Below are 21287 nucleotides of genomic sequence, written 5' to 3'. Positions count from 1 at the left end.
CCGTTTTTCACAAGAAGGCACCCTTGTCACGTGGTATCCGATGATTCTATTTCGCTGTTTTCGGCAGAAAGTATACTCGGATCACAACATTTTGTTGTAAAAGCAGCAGTTTTTAAAATGTAACAATAACTAAAAATGCCAACAACGAAGTGAAGCAAGTGATGTAAAGGACACTAAGACTTTTTTGCACATTAAGCTTACGTTCGACGAGCTCGACCGGTAGCGACCGGTTAATTAATCACGTGACAGCTAATGATCACGTGCTCCAATCAACCAATCAACAGCTTAAAATGGTTACCGGTGAGGTAACCGATAGATGATAGAACGCTGCGGTTTGTAACCGGTTACTTACCGGTCGACCGGTGAGGTTCGTCGAACGCAAGCTAAAATGCACGCCCAAGTTAAGGATGTCTGTTTTTAGAAGCGCGTGGATTGCGTACCGATCACCCCCGCGTACAATGGAACTCTGCGCTCGAGGGGGTGTGGCGAAGTGCCTTCTCGTGAAAAACGGACAACAGTTGACAGGCATGTTGTTCGAAAAGTTGATTCCACTAACCGCCTCGTCTGTTGGAGGCCTTAAACACTAAAATTATACTTGAATTGCATTGCATACAGGTTGTGTGTGTTATATACCCAACAAATAGAATAAAATGTAACAAGAATATATGACTTTATGATAATATGCTACTGATTAAGATTTTGTCAAGTGATTCGTCCGTATGAGAACCAAACTTTAAGGCTCATATTGCCTAAAATATAATATTCATAGTAATCCGGATTAAATCAGGATCAGCAGCATATAACTTATTTTACCACAACTGAAATAGCAACATCTTTTGTGTTTATAAATATATTGACGTTAAATGAGTAGCTGCGTTATGCATTTTCAAACGTGAATTTAAAAGCAACTTGTTATTTTAAGGTACAAAAAATGCACATTTTACGGAATAGACCACAGATAAGATTAAACTTCAGCTTAAAAAAATAAATAAAAGAATTAATAAGTATACCTCGCACTAAATTGTTCCTTGCATAAAATAGTACTTTAAAATTACATTGGTCATAAAACTTTTAGCATTTCTTTTAAATTTATCAAAAGTTACTACTTTAACCGGTTTTAAACTTGTACACTTAAAGCTCACAACAATTTTGTTCTGAGAAAGCATACAAAAACTAAACATGTTTTCCAGATGGAATAAAAATCATAAAAACGATAATAAAACAAGACTGACTTCATGTTTAGCATGACCACTTGTTCGGTGTTCGGCATTTATGTTTTGGCATGGGTTCAAATTATACTTATTTATTCATTTTGCTTTATTTTCTTTGATTTTTGTCTAAGCAAACTGTAGCAATATATAGCTTTCGATAGTTTCTCCAAAAAGAGATTCAACCCATGATGAGATGATGAAAAAAGAATATTTTCATTACATGCCTACACTTATATAAGGCAATTTTAAAAAACATGGATCTTAAACATGAAAATAATACCAGTTTTCACGCTTATTGATATACAGTATCCTTTCATAGCAAAAGGAAAAATACTCACACCGAATGGCTGCATTGTTATTCATTCAATAAATCACAATTTTCTAATTTTTATCAAGAAACTTAAAAGTTTTATCACAATTATTGAAAAGCATTAAATAATCTTCTCTTTTTTTACTAATAATTGAACTTTTTCCTTTTGTACTGACTATCTTGGTGTTTTTTGAATAAGTTTTAAATTTAGTCCTAAATTAAAATTCACTAATTTCCAGCAAAGTTCTATAATTTAGGCGACATTTGTTTAAATTTTGTAGTGCCGTCACATGAATTAGATATTTTTGTTATTGTTTATTTATTTATTCATTTATTTTTATAAGGATTTATCCATATTTTAGTTCTCCAGTCGACAGTAATGTCAATTATGAGTTATAAATCAAACAAATCTACTCTTAATTTTCTTAGAACTGTTTTTATTCTTTATATAAAAGATCATGGAGAATTATATTACTCCTATAAAATAAACTATTCGGTATAATACTAACTGATACTGATACTAATAAGCAATATTTCTTGAAACAGGAGTTGAAAAGAGTGTAAAATACATGTTATATTTATGAAAGAAAATTTGCTGTTAGCACTAAAGCATTCCAACACACAGTTCTAAGGTTTATACTAAAAAATCATATTTTAACATTAAAAATTTAGTTTTAACAAAATTAACTTCATAATTACTATCATTAACTTCATAACTACTACCACTAAGAATTGTAGGTTAGAACACGCTCCAAAACGAAAATGTACATTTAAATAAATGTTTTATTTAAAAAAGGTAACATCTCTTAAAAGTAAACACTGATAAAAGTTTGGTACACATTAACGTCGTGTCTTTTACTAATTTGTTTTGGTAGGTAATTGCAATAATAGTATACTTAGTAAAAACATTTTTTTATTGATTATGCCAGAAAAACAATAAATTGACAATGAGAGTTTTTCCCTTTTCGAAAGAGAAAGAAGAGATCAAAAAGAGAAAATGAACCTTTTGAAATAAACGTTTCAAATTGTTTTGATAAAAAACATTTGCATTCAAAGATTTTTTTTTCACTACTGTCACAATTCTTACATTACAATTTTCGTTTTGTGTACAGCTTTCTCAATTATAGAACTGCAATTCTAAATTTAAAAAGTCTGTTAAATGCAATAAACCAATGTATACAGGCAAAACAGCACATAGCAAATCATGCATTAGGTATAAAAACGTACGTTTATCCAAACATAACGCAAACGCAGCATATTTGCCCTTGTCAACCATAAAATAGGCTTAAATCCTACATTTTACGATGCTAAATATCAATAAATCTAAAGCCAAATTTAAGAAAGAACAAAAAAAAAAAAAAAAAAAAAATTGCTACTTACGCTACTTTTATGGGCCGTTTCCACCGCTATTTATTTTGCATTAAATTTTAAATTCGCCACCGCAAGAAATCGCATCTTCTCTTTTTCTTCCCCATCAAATTCCGAATGAAGTGCTAAATATCTGGAAGAAAATTCATTCACGAAAAACCAGAACGATGCCGGTCGCCATAGCCCCGGCACACAAACCAAGCTCAGGATTTTACGATGGGGAGATCGCGCTACGCTCAGGAAGAGGAGGCGAGGACGTGCGGGAAAACAGGGTTGCCTTAAAATTGAATTGAGCGAAAAATGGGAGCCAGGGAGGCTCGCGTCGCCAAGGTCCAGCCAAGTAGATCAGTTCGACATCGTACGGGTAGAGCGATAATATCGACTCCTGATGATGAGAGGAAGCCGTACATTCGCTTACAAGATTAAAACTGAATTGGGATGGTATGTGTTTCGCCAGTACACTGTACTCTGTATTATTTTTAGCAGAGAGTGAAAGACAGAAGGATAAAGAAAAAGATTTAGATTGCCGAAAGTGAAACACAAAGTATAAAAAGTATGATTGTTAAAGGTCACACGCGTTTTCTTTTCTTTCAACAAATCTAAAATATTGATTTAAATCTGTTAAAAGAGATTTAGATTGCCAAACAATAAAGATAATGAAAATATATGATTGTTTAAGGTCACGAATGATTTTCTTTTTCGATCAAGCTAAAACATTAATACGAATCAATTTCAAGAAAATTTTAAAAATAAATTTTTCTTTTATAAAAATTGATGATAAATAAATGCTAACTAATAATGGCAACTTTTATCCCCATATTTAAAGCTATACTTCCAAGTATATAAAGCACATTAAGTAAATTATTAGAAAACAGTAAAGTAAGAGTTTTTTTTAACAACTAAATGTTATTAATACTAATTAAATCGATTAAATGATTAAAATCTATTAATATTTTAATCCATTGAGTGCTTTATATAAAACTTGATGACCACTAAATACTTACTAATGTTACGTTTGATAGATTTTCATATTAAAACTCAAACAGAAGATGGAAAAAATGAACTGGTACTTCAATAAAAATTAACCCGAGTTCTGATACCAACATTTCGTGTTTCTGGACCTTTTTATCCGGCAAGGATCTCCTAATTCGTTTTATATGCTGGAAAAGCGGTTTCTGAGGGGAAACAATTTCAAATCTTTACATCATCTTCTCTTCGTTTATAACTTAATCATTATAGTGACGAGAACAGTTCATTTTTAGACTAGTTTTACTGAACTGTTATATGACCAGCTACCAATTCAAAATAAATATGATGACGTTGCGCAGGATTACATGATCTGTGAATGCCTTTTTTGTTAAGATTAATGGCAGTACATAAGTTAAGACAAACATAGCTATTATAGCTTAACTTCTTTTAAAATTTTATTTTGAACTAGTGGTACCCGCACGTCTTCGCCCGTAAGAGAAAATGAAAAGGTCATTTGGTTCGCTTCTATATTTACAAATATTGGATAATGATTTTCTTGCCAATTTAGTATATTCATTCGTTTGCCCATGTTACGGTTCCACGTTATGATAATTTCGTAATTTATCACATCGTGGAACACTATACCATGTTGTGATAGTTTGATCGGTAAAATTTTCTTAAAATTGGAATAGAAAAAGAACAAAATCGAATGTTCGAAAAATCTCTTCGAGGTGCACACCCCCATGCTACAAACTAACTTTGTGCCAAATTTCATGAAATTCGATCGAACTGTCTAGGCGCTATGCGCGTCACAGGGATCCAGATAGAAATCCAGACAGACTTTCAGCTTTATTATTAGTAGAGATTTATTTGATGTGCACTAAAACTCTTTACGGAAGGTGTGAGGGTTTTTTCGTGTCTAAAACAAATTCCCAAATCACAATGTTTTGTATCAACATTTAACAGAAAAGGAACAAACTTGACTTGCAAATTGTACGAAAAGAAATCAAACAATATTTCATTATAGATGAAAATATATTGTTTTAACTTTTGAAACTGAATAGTAGTAAAAACTCCTTTTTAATCCCACTCTTAAAGAATAAATAAACAAACATCACAAAATAAAAACGTTGCACAGAAGTCAACAAACGTTTTTCCTACACAATAGCGTCTATTTTCTTATGCAAATTCTTAAATTTCAGTTTCATAAACTCTTTTTAAGCAAATATTATTCTGTTAAAGTACCAAGAAATATTAATAACAATGTTGATATATGTAAAAATATTAAAATGCGTTATAAAATATAAATAGCAAGAAGTAAAATTTTCTTTTCACATTTGAAAATTATTATAAGAATCATTTTGGAATCTTTTGTAGGTAATATGAATGGAGAAAATACCGTTTTCCTCTGCATAATAGCAAAACAAAGAATATATTTACAATTCCTGCAAATTTATAGAGTTGAAGTTTATGCCTTAGAGCCACAGTTCTTTTTAATCAAAATGTATTTAACATCGCTTTTAGATGCTAATATTACTTCAACCATAGGAAAATAATTAATAACATGTTTTGCAAAACATTCAAGATTCAAAATATAGTCTGATAAGATATACAGTGGTGGATAAAATTATAGACTCAATTTTTTTTTCTTTTGTTTCAATTATAACATGACTCAGTTTATATTATTTTCATTGAAGTGGATATGAATTGTTGGAGAAATAGTTCTAAAATTAGTACATCTTATCAATTAAATTAAAAAATTCATAAAATTAGAAACTTTGCAGATTTAATATTTTATCATTACGTGAAACCTGGACAAAAGTATAAACTCAAAGGTAAAAAATCCAGGATTACGAGAAAGTTTCGTTCGAAAATGTTAATTTAACGGCATAGAATGAATAAATGTTGCCATCAGTGATTGCTAAAAGCTTTGTTTCTGGAAATTAATGAGAAACATATAAATGCACCGCTGGACAAAATTATAAACTCAATTTTTTTTTTTTTTCATTTTTACAATCATAATTTAACTCGGTTAATTTTTTTTCCACTAAAGATAAATAACTGACTAAATAGTCATAAATTCAGTATAACTCATAAACTTCATAAAATAAATAATTTAATTAAAAAAATTCTCAACTTTAATATATTAATTCGCAACTCCAATAAACTATAGGGGCGCTGCAGCCACTGTCTAATGGCGGATGAAAAAGGTAAAACAAATAGATGCCGTAACTTATAACTGGCTTTGAAGCTTAATGAATGACAGTAATCTTTCATCGTGCTTGTGGGAAATTTTCTTTTCGATTCCTCTGAAATTACATTACACCATAAACTCTCTGAAGCCTGTAATTTTCTCCAAAGAAAACACGTGGAACGGAATGTTTTACCTTTTTCTTTAGTATTGTTAATCACCGCAAGGTAGCGTATTCGAGCTCTGGAGTTGCGAAAAACACATGAAACCTGGACAAAAGTATCAACTCAAAAGTAAGAAATTCTGAAGTTTGGTAGAATTTTATTTTTAGAGTTTTGAAATGCTCCAAGGTTTAAAACTTACAGAGCAACAAGTAGGAAAAATTGTGGCCTATAGAGATGCTGGTAAAACGCAGCGCCAAATTGCCTATGTAGTTAAATGCTTCCAAGGGGCAGTAAAAAATGTACTGAAGGATCCCCCAAGTTATGGAAAAAGAAAAAGGACGGGGAGGCATTCGAAACTGAGAGAGATTGAAGATATATTTTACGCACAGCAACAAACACTGGAGCTTCTTCCAGCAAAATTCTGAAGACTTTAAAACTCAAGGTGAGCTCTAGGACAGTTAGAAGAGTTCTACAACAAGCTCAGAATATGAAGTGGAGAAAAATGAAAACACAGCCAAAGCTGGAGGTTCGGCATATTACTGAAAGATTTCAATTTGCACAGAGACATATGTCTTGGAAAAAAATGTGTAATTCAGTTGTTTGTTCCGATGAAAAAAATTCAACTTGGATGAACCAGATGGCTTAAGATACTATTGGCATGACATTAGAAAAAAAGAACAACACATATTTAGCCGAAACTTTGGTGGAGGTTCTGTAATGGTTTGGGCTGGTTTCTCTCAGCATGGTAAAGCAGGATTGGCGTTTCTCAATGGAAGACAGAACGCTGAAGATTACCAATTAATACTGGAAGATCATCTCTTACCTTTTGCTCATCTGATTCCTGTAGGTAACTGGTTATTTCAGCAAGATAACGCGAGTGTACACACAGCGAAATGTACAAAAGAATGGTTCAAGCGCTGGGGTATCAGTTATCAAATGACCAGCTCGTAATCCAGATCTTATTCCGATTCAAAATCTTTGGGGGATCATATTTCGCAAAAGTTGATCATGATGGGCACCAGTACCAAGCCACAGAGGAATTAAAAAGGGCAATACTTTCAGCATGGAACCATATGCCACTGCAGCTGTTGGAAACTCTTGTGAAATCTATGCCTAGCCGCATATTCCAGGTAATTCAGAAAAATGGTGGCCCAAATCGTTTTTAAAAGTTAGTAGTTTATACTGATTGCTAGATTTAATGCAGTGTTAATTTTTAAAAAATTTCAAATATTGATTTTTTTTTCTTTTCAATTTGTCCATGTTAATAGCAAAATTGCAAAATTACATTTTTCTAAATCTCTGCTTTGTTTTGCTAAAATAATTGCAAATGTAACTTAATTAAACTCAAATTTTTTATTTTTATTTTGTCAGCTTATAGTTCTGTTTACGCAGTATCGAAAGTTTGTAATTTTGTAATTCAGCATTGGCTTATTTTTGGATATTAAATTTTTAAGTATTTGAATAAAATTCTACCAAACTTCAGAGTTTTTTACTTTTGAGTTAATACTTTTGTCCAGGCTTTATGTGTTATGAAGATATTAAAATTGAGAATTGTTTTAATTCAATTATTTATTTTATAAAGTTACTAAGTTATACTGAGTTTAGGACTATTGAGTCAGTTATTTATCTTAACTGGAACAAAAAAAAAAAAAAAAAAAAAAAAAAAAACGAGTTAAATTATGATTGGAAAAATGGAAAAAAAAATGAGTTTATAATTTTGTCCCGCGGTGCATTTATATGTTTCTCATTATTTTCCACAACCAAAACTTTTAGCAATCACTGATGGCAACACTTATTCATTCTATGCCGTTAAATTAACATTTTCGAACGAAACTTTCTCGTAATCCTGGATTTTTTACCTTTGAGTTTATACGTTTGTCCAGGTTTCACGTAATGATAAAATATTAAATTTGCAAATTTTCTAATTTCATGAATTATTTAATTTAATTGATAAGATGTACTAGTTTTAGAACTATTTCTTCAACTATTCATCTTAAATTCAATAAAAAGAGTTTAAACTATGTCATGTTATAACTGAAACAAAAGAAAAAAAAATTGAGTCTATAATTTTGTCCACCACTGTAGATCAAAGCCGATTAGTTTACCTGGAATTATAAAGACTGAAAACAAAGTACTAGTAAGTTAACTGCTCAAAAAAGAAAAAGAAAAAAGTTTCTTTCAAAAGATTAAACGAGCCGAGAAACATTTTGTCTTAGTTATTACTTCCTTTTACAAAAAAGGAAGTATTGTATTCGCAAAAAAAAATTTCACTCAAAAATCGACTTTAATTTCCATTTTGCTCACCCCCGAATGAATGCTGAGTTTCTTTGTTTTTTTTCGACTCGATCACACGTGGATAAGTGCCTAAGAACGTATAGACACGCGAAATATCCATTTTGACGATTCCCGAATTAGTTACAACGTGTTTTCTCGTGTCGTCTGTATGTACGTATCTATGTGTGTATGTATGTCGTATAACTCAAGCACGGTATCTAGAAAGTTGAAATTTGGTACGCAGACTCCTAGTAGGGTCTAGTTGTGCAACCTCTCCTTTTGGTTGCATTCGGTTGTTCTTAAGGGGGTCTTTTGCCCCTTTTTGGGAGGAAATCTTTGTTAATTTCTATGTAAACTCAAGTTGTGTTACAATTTGGCGGACACTTGGCGATATATCGCCAGTCTTTTGGTCTCCAAGTTTTGTCGCCAACCTGGCGACAAATTTGGCGATTTTTTTTTAAAATCTGGTTTCAATTTGGCCTTTGTTGGTGATATTTAGTGAGTATACTATTGAATCACATTAAAATTACCAATAATGGGAAAATGACATAAATTGGAGTAAAAGGAAGTCATGTGATGCACACATCAGCTCGTTTTATATTGTTAAAACCCATCGCAAACTAATTGCTAATCCTTAATTTGCAACAAAAGATTTTTTAAATTAGTACTTACATATGTTTATAAAAGAAAAACAGAGTGTCCAAAAAGCCCTTGACACCTTTGAAGAATTCACAGAAATGCAACTAACTGTTATATGAATATGCGGTTTGCACCATAATACTTCAAAAGTTCAAGAAATTTTTATGTAATCGTAAAAAAAAAGAAAAGAAAAAAAAAAGAATAAAGAATAAAATAAGTAATCGCAGTATCGTAACATTAAGAAAAACCAACGTCATGTGAGACGTTTCATCATTTTGTTAAACAGAAAGCAATACCTTTCATTACCAGAGCTTAATGTGCGCACCGTATGTTGAAAAACCACATTTAAGCGGTACTCAAGTTAATCCCATGTCCACAACGGTACACACATTGAACTCTAGTAATGAAAGGTACTGATTTCTTTTTAAAAAGATGATTAAACACCTCACATGACGTTTTTCTTACTGTGTGACGATACTGCGAATACTTATTTTATTCTTTTTTTTTTACGATTTCATAAAAAGTTCTTGAACTTTTGAAGTATTGGGGTGCAAACCGCATATTCATATAACAGTAAGTTGCAATTCTGTGAATTCTTAAAATGTGTCAAGGAATTTTCGCACACCATGTACATTATTAATGGCGTGGTAGAGTTGAATAATCAAAAATGCAATCACACACAGCACGCGGTCCGAATCCGGCACATCGAAAATATTCCCGCTACGTCAAAAAATGTCATTTTCCCATAAATGGCAATTTTAATGTGATTAATAATTTACTCTCTAAGTATCACCAACAGTGGCCAAATTGAAACCAGATTTTTAAAAAAAATCGCCAAATTTGTCGCCAAGTTGGCGAAAAAAACGGTGACCAAAAGACTGGCGATATATCGCCAAGTGTCCGCCATATTGTAACACCACTTGAGTTTACATCGAAATTGACAATGATTCCCCCCCCCCCCAAAAAAGGGGCAAAATTACATCCGAAAGCAACCAAAAAGGGAGGTGCACAACTAGACCCCACTAGGAGTCTACGTAACAAATTTCAACTTTCTAGGACATACCGTTCTTGAGTTATGCGACATACATACGTACATACGGACGACACGAGAAAATTCTTTGTAACTAACTCGGCAATCGTCAAAATGGATATTTCGCGTATCTATACGTTCTTAGGCACTTATTCACGTGTGGTCGAGTGGAAAAAAAAAAAAAAAAAAACTCAACATTCATTCGGGGGCGAGCAAAATGAAAATTAAGGTCGATTTTTGAGTGAAATTTTTTTCGCGAATACAATACTTCCTTTTTTATAGAAGGAAGTAAAAATGAGGGACATTAAAAGGGGGGCATTTGAGGCTTTTTTAAGGCTGTAAGGAGAATGATTAAAAAAAACATTATCTTTTAACTTGAAATCATCAATATCTCTATCGGATTGCACTAGTACTAAAAATCTTGCGAATAATAGAAACAAAAAAATCTTTTGACAAATTTTAAAAATAGTTCATTTCAATAACAGTCTAGTACATGTTATCCGCAATGCGTAAAATCTGACAATCTACACAATGGATCAGCAAGGAATTCTATGGAATACCATTTTCTCCGACTAAGTATTCTTTTAAGATGCCGTTTCCGTACTTTTCAGGGAACAGATATAAATAACCAAAGTAGTTTACTTCTTTGTTAGTGCCAATCGCTTCGGGAAAACAGTAACGCCTAGAAACATGAAATTTGGAATAAATGTAGTTTTCGCTAAAGTTGAACGCCTCGGGCCCCGATTTTGTTTATAAATGCATAAAAAGGTTTAATATATAATATATGGGGTTTCGAGCACTTTTTTGCCGTAAAGCTCATCATTCACAGCGAGACGAAAGTACTTCTTGACGATGACATTAAAAATATTTTGGGAAAAAATGTTTCGGAAAAAAAGAAATTTTCATATTTTATACGAATTTTTATTTATAGTTACCCTTGGAGAAATGCAGCTGTAGCCAAACGCCGAGTAGATGAACTCCCTCTTTCTAGTTAAAGCTCATTATTTTTTTGTAATATACTTTTGATTTAACAGGATATTGCATCCTGTTTTATTTAAATTATATATTACAATTGTAAAAAGAACTTAAGCAATTATTATAAAAACTTGGGCGTTGGTACCGGATAAAAATTGCATTTCAGTTGTATTAATTTTGACACTTTTATAAAACATTATTTGCAATCACTACCTCAGAAAATTAATCACGATCCCATTTACCTATATAAAGTCACAGCCAATAGGTTGAAAACTGCGATTTATAATGCTCCAGTTTAGTTTTTTAAATTACTTTTGTCAGTTTTTAGTTCTTGAATCATTCACATAACTGACGCTATTATCTCATTGAACATTTTTCGATGAAATAAATCTTAGAACTGCGAAATCTAATATTTTCTGACATGTTTCATATTTTTCGTTCTGGAAAATTTTGTTTCTAACAAATAAACAAGAAGTTCTGTCTAGAACTAGACGAGCCTACTTTCCCGTATACCCATACTACTTTCTAGTACCTGATCAATATTCTCAAAAATAGCTAAAATTGCAAATTTTTTCAAACATACTTTTAAAATACTTTAAGCTGATTTCTAGGAATAAAATATTCCTCACTCATCAAAAAAAAAAAAAAAAAAAAAAAAAAAAAAAAAAAAACACGAACAAATAAAATAGCAGCAACTTTTAAACAAAGCAGCTAATACACTTTTTTTAGATTAAAAAAAAATCTTGAATAGCTTTCAAAATGAAAAATTAATAAGTAAAATTAATAAGCTCATTAAAATAAATACATCTATCAAAAAAAAATCGTTTCTTTTTGCCCTGTTGCCAAAAACATTTTTTAAAATGAATTAATGCAATTACTAAAACAAACAAACAAACAAAAAAAAAAACAATAAAATGTCAACTTAAAGAAATAATTTTCTTTGTCAAAAAAAAAAAAAAATCGTCTGCGCATATCTTATGTAGAAACATAAATGACTTCGAGTTGATTCGCCGGTAACTGAATACCTAAATTTAAACTTTAGCGTGAAAATAAAAACAAGTCATATCAACAATAAGTATTTCACAGTTAAAACCATAGCTGAGGAGTCGGAGTCAATCTCATTTTGAGATAAAGGAGTCGGAGTCGAATATCCAAGAATCGGAGTTAGTCATTTGTCCATAAATTTTTGCCAAAGCTACGAAGTCAGAGTTGAAGTCGGGGAGTCGGAGTCAAATTAATTGTCGGGCACAGGAATCGGAGTCGGAGTCAGGTGCCTCTAAATTCTCGGAGTCGGAGTCTGGAATTTGTGGCGTCAAGAGCTATTTCTAACAAAATTTGTTTGAAGTAAATCCGCCTTCAAGTACGGAATCTACATTGACTTTCAGTTTCCCCGTAGGCCCTAATGTTAAGGGATTTGAACAGTTCAAAATTGAACGGAAAATTGTTCAAATCAAAAAGATATTTTATATACAAGTTTTTCATCAAAAGCTTTTTCCTACAAATTTTTTTGAAGCAAATTCACAGTTCGGAATTGCCTTGAATTTCCCCGTAGGCGCTAATGTTAAGTTTTTTTGAACTGTTCAAAATTGAACAAAAAATAGTTCAAATCAAAAAGTGAAATATGGGAATGACGTGTCCTCGCCGAGATCTTTCGAACAAAAAAAAGTTTGTTCGAATCGGACTATTCATTCAAAAGTTATTAGGGGGGGACAGACAGACAGACGGACAGACAGACCGACAGACATTTTTCCCCATCTCAATACCCTACTTTCCAATTTTTAATTTTTCGATATTTATTTAATTATTTTATTTATTTTTGAGTTTTTTTTTTTTTTGTTTTTCGGGATATTTTTAAGATGCATTAAGCCTTCTTTCATGCTTTTTAGCCTACTTTCCCAGTAAAAGTCAGAAAAAGAAGAAAAAAGCATGAAAGAAGGCTTAATGCATCTTAAAAATATCCCGAAAAACAAAAAAAAGTCAAAAATAAATAAAAAAATTAAATAAATATCGAAAAATTAAAAATTGGAAAGTAGGGTATTGAGATGGGGAAAAATGTCTGTCGGTCTGTCTGTCGGTCTGTCTGTCTGTCCCCCCCTAATAACTTTTGAATGAATAGTCCGATTCGAACAAACTTTTTTTTGTTCGAAAGATCTCGGCAAGGACACCTCATTCCCATATTTCGCTTTTTGGTTTGAATTATTTTTTGTTCAATTTTGAACAGTTCAAAAAAACTTAACATTAGCGCCTACGGGGAAATTCAAGGCAATTCCGAACTGTGTGGCGAATTTGCTTCAAACTTTGTAGGAAAATGCTTTTGATGAAAAACTTGTATATAAAATATCTTTTTGATTTGAACAATTTTCTGTTCAATTTTGAACAGTTCAAATCCCTTAACATTAGCGCCTACGGGGAAACTGAAAGTCAATGTAGATTCCGTACTTGAAGGCGGATTTACTTCAAACAAATTTTGTTGGAAATAGCTCTTTACGCCGAACTCCAGACTCCGACTCCGAGAATTTAGGGGCAACTGAATCCGAATCCGACTCCTGTGCCCGACAATTAATCGGACTCCGACTCCCCGACTTCGACTATGACTTCCTAGCTTTGGCAAAAACTTATACACGGACAAGTGACTGACTCCGATTCTTGGATATTCGACTCCGACTCCTTCATCCCAAAATTAGATTGACTCCGACTCCGACGCTATGGTTTTAACTGTGAAATAATTTTTGTTGATGCGATTTGTTTTTATTTTAACGCTAAAGTTTTTATTTAAGTATTCAGTTTTCGGTGAATAAACTCGAAGTCATTTGTTTCTACATAAAGATACGCGCAGACGATTTTTTTTTTTTTTTTTGACAATGAAAAGTATTTCTTTACGTTGACATTTTATTGTTTTTATTTATCTTGATAAGTGCATTAATTCATTTAAAAAATTATTTTTGGCAACAGGGGAAAAAGAAACGATTTTTTTTTTTTTGATAGGATGTATTTATTTTAATGAGCTTATTAATTTTTATTTTTATTTTTTTTTTCGTTTTGAAAACTGTTGAAGAATTTTTTTAAATGGAAAAAAGTGTATTAGCTGCTTTGTTTAAAAGTTGCTGCTATTTTATTTGTTCGTTTTTTTTTTTTTTTTTTCTTTTTTTTACGCATCTAATTTTTTTAGATGAGTGATTAATATTTTATTCCTAGAAAGTAGCTTAAAATATTGGAAAAATATGTTTGAAACAATTTGCAATTTTAGCTATTTTGAGAACATTGATCAGGTACTAGAAAGTAGTATGGGTATACGGGAAAGTAGGCTCGTCTTGTTCTAGACAGAACTTCTTGTTTCTTCTTTTTCTGACTTTTACTGGGAAAGTAGGCTAAAAACGGACGTATTAAACATGCATATTTGATCATGACTTTCTGTGGTTAAGTATCAGCAAAATTTCAACTGGATGATAAAGTATAAATACCGTAACGGTTAATTTTTTACATAGTTCTAGGTTTCGAGTAACTTTTCTCGGAAGTAATGACAGCCAAAAATAGGAAAATTACAACTTGCAATATTGTTATCGTTCAGCGCCGTCATCAACAGCTAAAATGAGAATTTGAGTTTCTAAATAAAGCAATATCTGAAATATTTTTTACCAAAATTTTAATTTCCATCCACTTAGTCTGTTGCAAAAAATATTTAATGGGTTGTTTCCTTCAGTCAAAAGTAGTACTTATTGGTTACTGAAATTGATAGAATAAGCAAAAAAAAATAAAAATACTTTTATTTTCCCAACAGTTATTTTTTAATTAATTTTTTTAAATGTTCAATTTTTGAAACAATGCGTGGTTTTGATGACGTCACAAATGATGCTCTTTGGTGCATCTTTTTACCGCGGTTCCACGTTATGATAATCAAGAAGCGAAGTAATATTGCGCTCTGCGCTTCCTAACAACCAGTTCGTTGCCAACACAAGTGAGTAAAGATGCGAATTAAATATTTTGCTGGGTAAATGGCAAAACTGAATGGCATTTCATCATTTGTGATATCATCGGCAGAAGCATAAAACAATGAAAGCGCAACGATTAAAGTAAATTTTTTAAAAATATTAAACTTAGTCAGATTATTTAAAAAATGGTCAGAGCCTATGTTTTTAAGCATGCTCTTTCAAAAAAAAAAATACTTTTAAAATTTTGGAAACGACCCCATTCTAAAATGATTCACCGCGATTCCAGGTAACAGTTCAGTTTATATTTAAGAAAGTCTGCAGTAGCTGCTAGTTGCAAGCCTTTTTATTGGACGTGACAGCTTACCTGCTTGCGTATATCATTTTAACTTAAAAGATTCTCCTTTGCGTATCTATATTGCGTATACGACACTGAACTGAATGTTTTTAATATTTTTAATGCTCAAAACTTTTACAAACGTCATGCATTAAACTAAATGTTTTTAATGATATAAGTCAAAAATATTGGAAAACTAGAGAGTTTCTAGGATACAAAATTTAAAACCTTGGCAATAGCGAACAGCAACATATTTGAAAATCTTCTAACTTCCCGATTTATGAAAAATATGCTTAAATATGTTAGTTTTCGCTTCTACTAAATAAAAGCTTACTATGTATTGGAGTTAGTTCAACGATATTTCTTAAGAATTCCAGCTTCTGAACTTAATAAAAATATTTTTTTAAATCTCTATTTTTATTGATATACTGATAATCAAGGGGTAAATCTTCTATAAAATTTAAGCCAATGTGCAATAGACCGAAAAGCGTGCAGAAATTTTGAGGCTCGTCAGCTGAAAGTCTGGATCTCTGTCTAGTTGTCTGGATGTCTGTGACGCACATAGCACCTTGACCGTTCGGCCAATTTTCATGAGATATGGCACACAATTTGTTTGTAGCATAGGGTGAGCACCTCGAAGCGATTTTTCGAAAATTCAATTTTGTTCTATTTTTATATTACTTGAAAAACATTTTACCGAGCAAATTATCATAACATGGACAAGCAAATTACCAAAACGTGGACGTGGAAATTACCATAAGTGGACGAGCAAACTACCATAATATGAGCGAGTAAACTACCATGACGTGGACGAGCAAATTACCATAACGTGAACGAGCAAACTACCACAACGTGGACCAGCAAACTACCATAATATGGGCGAGCAAACTACCATAACGTGGACGACCAAATTATCATAACGTGAACGAACAAATTACCACAACGTGGACAAGCAAACTACCATAACATGGGCGAGTCAACTACCATAACGTATACAAGCAAATTACCATAACGTGAACGAGCAAATTACCACAACGTGGACAAGCAAACTACCGGGCGAGCAAATTACCATAACGTGTACCAGCAAACTATCATAACATGGGCGAGCAAATGAACATAGCAAATTGGCGAGAAATTCATCATCTATTATTTGTAAATATACAGGCGAACAAAATGACCTTTAAATTTCCTACTACGGGCAAAAGCCGTGGTTCAAAATTTAAAAAAAGAGAAATCTCTTGGTAATGATAAAAAGTGAATTAAAGTAGAAAATTAGAGATCAAGTTAAGACCCTCAAAAAGTAAAAATAAATAAAGTTATCTTTGTTAGATTGACAGTTTCGTGTTAGATCATTTGCGTAAATTACGCGTAAAATAATTTTTAAACACTTTTACGAAGATTTAGAAAAGCAAAACTACTTCTACTGGCCGCATTCGATATAAAAAATTCTACATCGAAGGCACGGATAAGAAAAATACTCAGATGAAATGCGCAAAACCAGAATGAAACGCTTTACCGAATATTTGGGATCGAAAGACGAACTATGCAGCAAAAAATATCACGAGTATACATTTATGACAAAAATTCGCAATAAAATTATAACGTTATTAATAGTTTTGGTCAAAAATGGATGCCGTGTAAACTGTAAAAGACAAATGTATTTTCTTGCGCATGAACGTGTTAGATATTTCTTGACAAATCAAAATCAAGGATGCAGAAAATCTGTCTCTGAAACCTGATGCAAAAAAAAGCAGAGGAAACCGATATTATTTAGTTTCAAGCATATAAAACATTCATTTCACAAATAGATTTAAATCAAGTTGTTTCTATCAATAAGATTTTATCAGAAAACACAAAGATGAGTATTTGCAGTAAAGAATAAAATCAACATTTGGAGTGAATATCTTGTAACGCATTTGATTTACATGATTTTTGTCCTATATTATCAACAGAAAATATAATACATTACCTTTTCAGCATATCAGATTTTTCTTTTAAAAAAGATGTAGAGTTTTTTGCGTCATGAAGTCAAATAAGAGAAAATGCTGCTTTTTTTTTCTTTTTTGTGTGTTAACGTTTTGGTGTAACATATTTGGTTTGTCTACCCTGAAACATTATAGATATATTCGCATTACATTTACATTTGCTCTAACTGATTCTTAGTTTGCGTTTAGTTTAAGTTCTTTTTTTAAAAAAAACTTTTCTTTAATCTGCAGCTATACATAGAATGGACATTCGCTTTTAATTATGTGAGCCATAAAAAAGTTAAATGTATAAAAATTAACATGAGATTTAAAATTACTTTAGAAAGCAAAAATAAAGTTTTTAAAACGTGGGTGCAAATATTACCGAAAAAGATAAATAAAAAATATATTAAAAAAAAGTTGTAGTGGAGTTATTCCAGTTGAAACGTATAGGAAAAAAGAAACTCCGAGTGGTATTTTTTTTATCATGTAAAGTAGCAAAGTCACATTTAACACATTATTGTTATTATTATTATTATTTAATCACGTTCAGCATGCACATTCGTAAATCAGTATTATTTATTTAAAAATCCATTTCTTCACAGTTATTGGGACAAACATTTTTAAGTTAACAGCTTTGAGCAAACTTTACTCAAAACATTTTACTATGGAAGAATTAATTAATTTCATTGTTTTCCTAACAAATGCTATTTTAATATTTTAAAAGTTGAAATTTGCATAGCATTATATGTTTTCTCCATAAAAGCATTTTGATCTACTGGGCGAATTATACAAAGACTAATAAATTTTAAAATGAATCAGTTCTTTTATCCACTATTAACATTAGTTTCGATTATTTTCATATGTTCATGGTTTGCCGCGTTGGGGGAAACAAAATTATATGGATAAATATTGTGAATTCTTTTATAGCATTTGTCATCATGATGAAATCGAGAATATATCGAGAATCTATTCAAAATAACTTATTTCTTCTTCACGAGAAACTGTTATGAAAAACAAACCTTTAACAAAAAGAAATTTATTGAATACTACTATTTTAACATTAATAATTTATTACAATAGATAAACCTTTTTTTTTTCGGTAATTGTATTAAATCCCAATGAAAGCTAGATTTCCGAAAAAAAAAATTAATTTAACTCGTGGTGCTATAGATTAAAAATGATAATATAAAGACTGTTCATTAAGAGAAAAGTAAAAAATTCAGGAAAAACAGAAGGAAAGATGTTCAAAACGAAGAATTCATCAAAAAGCATACTAATAAGAATTAAGCAAGTTCTAACCACCCGAAATACTTGACAAAAGTGAAGAAAATTCTGGTAAAAAAAAATATATGTATGGAAGATTTGCAATAAATTGGCATTGAAATATCTATTTTGGCCCAAAGCAGCAATTTATAAAGTTACCATATTATAATAAAAATTTTGACCTCGGCTATCCATTGCTGCTAAGGTTGGATGACGAAAAAAAAGTAAATAAATTTTGAACAGTAACATAAACAAATAAAAGTTATCGATTGAAAAATTTTGGAAAAACTTTTTCTTTAAACCATAAAATTGATTTAAAAGGTGAAGAAAAAAAAAAAAAAAAAACACACACACACACACACAAAAAAAAAAGAAAAATATATCAAAATTGGCTATTTGTTTTTTCGAGCTAATTGCAAAATTTAAGAATGATTTTTTTTTCACCAGTACTATTTAATTAGCAGCTTAAGTAAGCAATAGGGTTTTTCGCTTTAAAAAAAGGGGTGGGGGTAAATGCTTGCGATTTACAAAAATCAAAACGACAAAAAACATGTGTACCAGCAAAATAAAAATAACACATAATAACAACTCGAAACATAAAACGTTTTCAAGAGTCATTAATACCGAAAGAGCGTGGGGTAAAGACAATCATTTATTAATCACAGGTATTTCTTCTTCAAAACTAATACCTGACCCACAACACAACCGTTAATTTCAACTTTCATTCGAATAAAACAAATCAATTGGCACACATTTTTACGATGCCTCGTTAACTTGTAAAAGTCGTTTCACGTTCCGAGCATAGATAATGCAAGAAAGCCAACATTCAGTAGCGAACAGCCGCCCGATTTCTCGCCAAAAGAGACAACCAGGATTTCTCAGTGTCTATATCTTCGGCTTCGCCAGTCGGCGCCAACCAATAAGCACTAGCCATTGATGCCGAAGCAAGGTAGCGGTAGATTTTAGCGCAAAGAGAAGAGTAGAAGTCATAGAGAACACGAACAAGGGGAGGTAAGGGGCGCATATTCCTGACATCTCCGGACGACTAATTAGGGTAGAGGAGAAGGGAATGAAGGAAATTTACGAACGTCGCGAATCGTACATCAATCGCAAATGGAGGACACTAGAGATGTCCTTAAGGATGTTCAAGGTTCCGAATGTCTAGATCAAATTGAATTAAATAAGCTTTCGGTGGAAAGCAGCGTCTTTGTCTTTTTCGTCTAGGCTAGGTAATAAAATTTTGAAAAATTGTTCGGACAAATATTTTACTGCTTTTGAAGTTTCAAATAAAATTCAAATCGTGAAGCCTAAGATTTAATCTAAAAAATTTCAAATTGGAGCTGATTTTTCAGTTTATTTATAAAAGTGATATTTATAAGACGACTTGTATATTAATCTAGCTAATATTGAAACACAATAAATAGAACATGCTATATCATTAAGACAAAAAAGAAAGAGAAGGAAAAAAAGAAAGAAAAATAAAATTTTTAAGATTAGAAACGAAATTTAATTAATAGATTTGTAAATGTTGTATTAAAGAACGTGTTGATTACAAAAGGATGTAATAAGTACAAAATTTACACTGAAAGTTTGGCGAATTTTTTCATTAGCATTTGAAAGCTGATTTTTAAAATACGAGAATAAGGTGTACATAAACAAAAAAAAAAAAAAAAAAATGAATACGGCTCCTAAACACTAAAACAACCTAGATAAATTCATTTTATTCGTCATACCACTAAAAATACATAGTTGTTAAAAAAAGGGCATTAGGAATTCCAAAAAGAAAATTCCTGTGTCATTTTAAGTAGTACAAGTGGTACCGCACGGCTTTGCCCGTAGTTGAAAAAGTAAATGGTCATTCGGTTAGCTTGTATATTTACAAATAATGGACGACGAATTTCTCGCCAATTGGCTATGTTCATTGGCTCTCCCATTCCACGTCATGCTAATTTCGTAATTTACTCGCCATCGTATGATAATTTTGATACGGAAAGTGTTCTTAAAATTGAAATAGAAAAAGAACAAAATCGAATTTTCGAAAAATCGCTTCGAGGTGCACACCCCCATGCTACAAACTAACTTTGTGTCGAATTTGATGAAAATCGGTCGAACGGTCTAGGCGCTATGCGCGTCAAAGACATCCTACAGACATCCAGACAGAGAAACTTTAAGCTTTATTATTAGTAAAGATACTAATAAACTTCATCGGAATCAGTTGTAATTACTACTCGAACTTTAAGCCTGATTTTGTAGATGACGCATCGTCAACCTTTTGAAGTTTAAATTATTGGTTATTTTTTAAAAAAAGACTATTTTTGGTACAAAGACATAAAAAAAAAAAGACTCATATTGTCAAGTAGCCACCAAGATCAGTTACTAACCAGATATTGAACGTAAATATCGTCGCCTCAGAGTAACAGTATGATATCTTAGTGTTATTTCTGGGATTAGAAGTCTTAGTGTTGCTCTGGGGCGTCGATATACCTTGTTTGTTTGAGCCTGGAGTTTTGGTAGCTATCAGTTCTTTTTTAAACGTCTGTTACGTGTTTAGTCTACTTGTTTCAGAGTTAGTGGTCTTCTCTTCACGTAGATCCTTGATGCATTGTTCCAATAAATTGTTTTCATTTTTCTGGTACAACATTTTATCTGTTTATGGGACAATA

At 31.6% G+C, this 21287-nt stretch overlaps 1 protein-coding gene across 3 annotated transcripts in view; it reads right to left on the bottom strand.

The window, feature by feature from the left end:
- Nucleotides 1-21287, bottom strand: part of LOC129234233 (IQ motif and SEC7 domain-containing protein 1-like) — a 684204-nt gene that overhangs the window by 410924 nt on the left and 251993 nt on the right. Inside the window, exon 1 of one of the 3 annotated variants that reach the window (XM_054868171.1) lies at nucleotides 2902-3008. The exons of the other annotated variants lie outside the window; for them this stretch is intronic. The gene's annotated coding sequence lies outside the window, so the exon portion shown is untranslated. Of the gene's footprint in view, nucleotides 1-2901; nucleotides 3009-21287 lie in introns of those variants that run through there. 3 annotated transcript variants of the gene reach the window in all.

This window comes from Uloborus diversus, chromosome 1 (genome assembly GCF_026930045.1).
Source record: "Uloborus diversus isolate 005 chromosome 1, Udiv.v.3.1, whole genome shotgun sequence".
NCBI lineage: Eukaryota > Metazoa > Arthropoda > Arachnida > Araneae > Uloboridae > Uloborus > Uloborus diversus.
The sequence above is the reverse complement of the archived record's forward strand: the minus strand, read 5'-3'. Positions and strand labels throughout refer to the sequence as shown.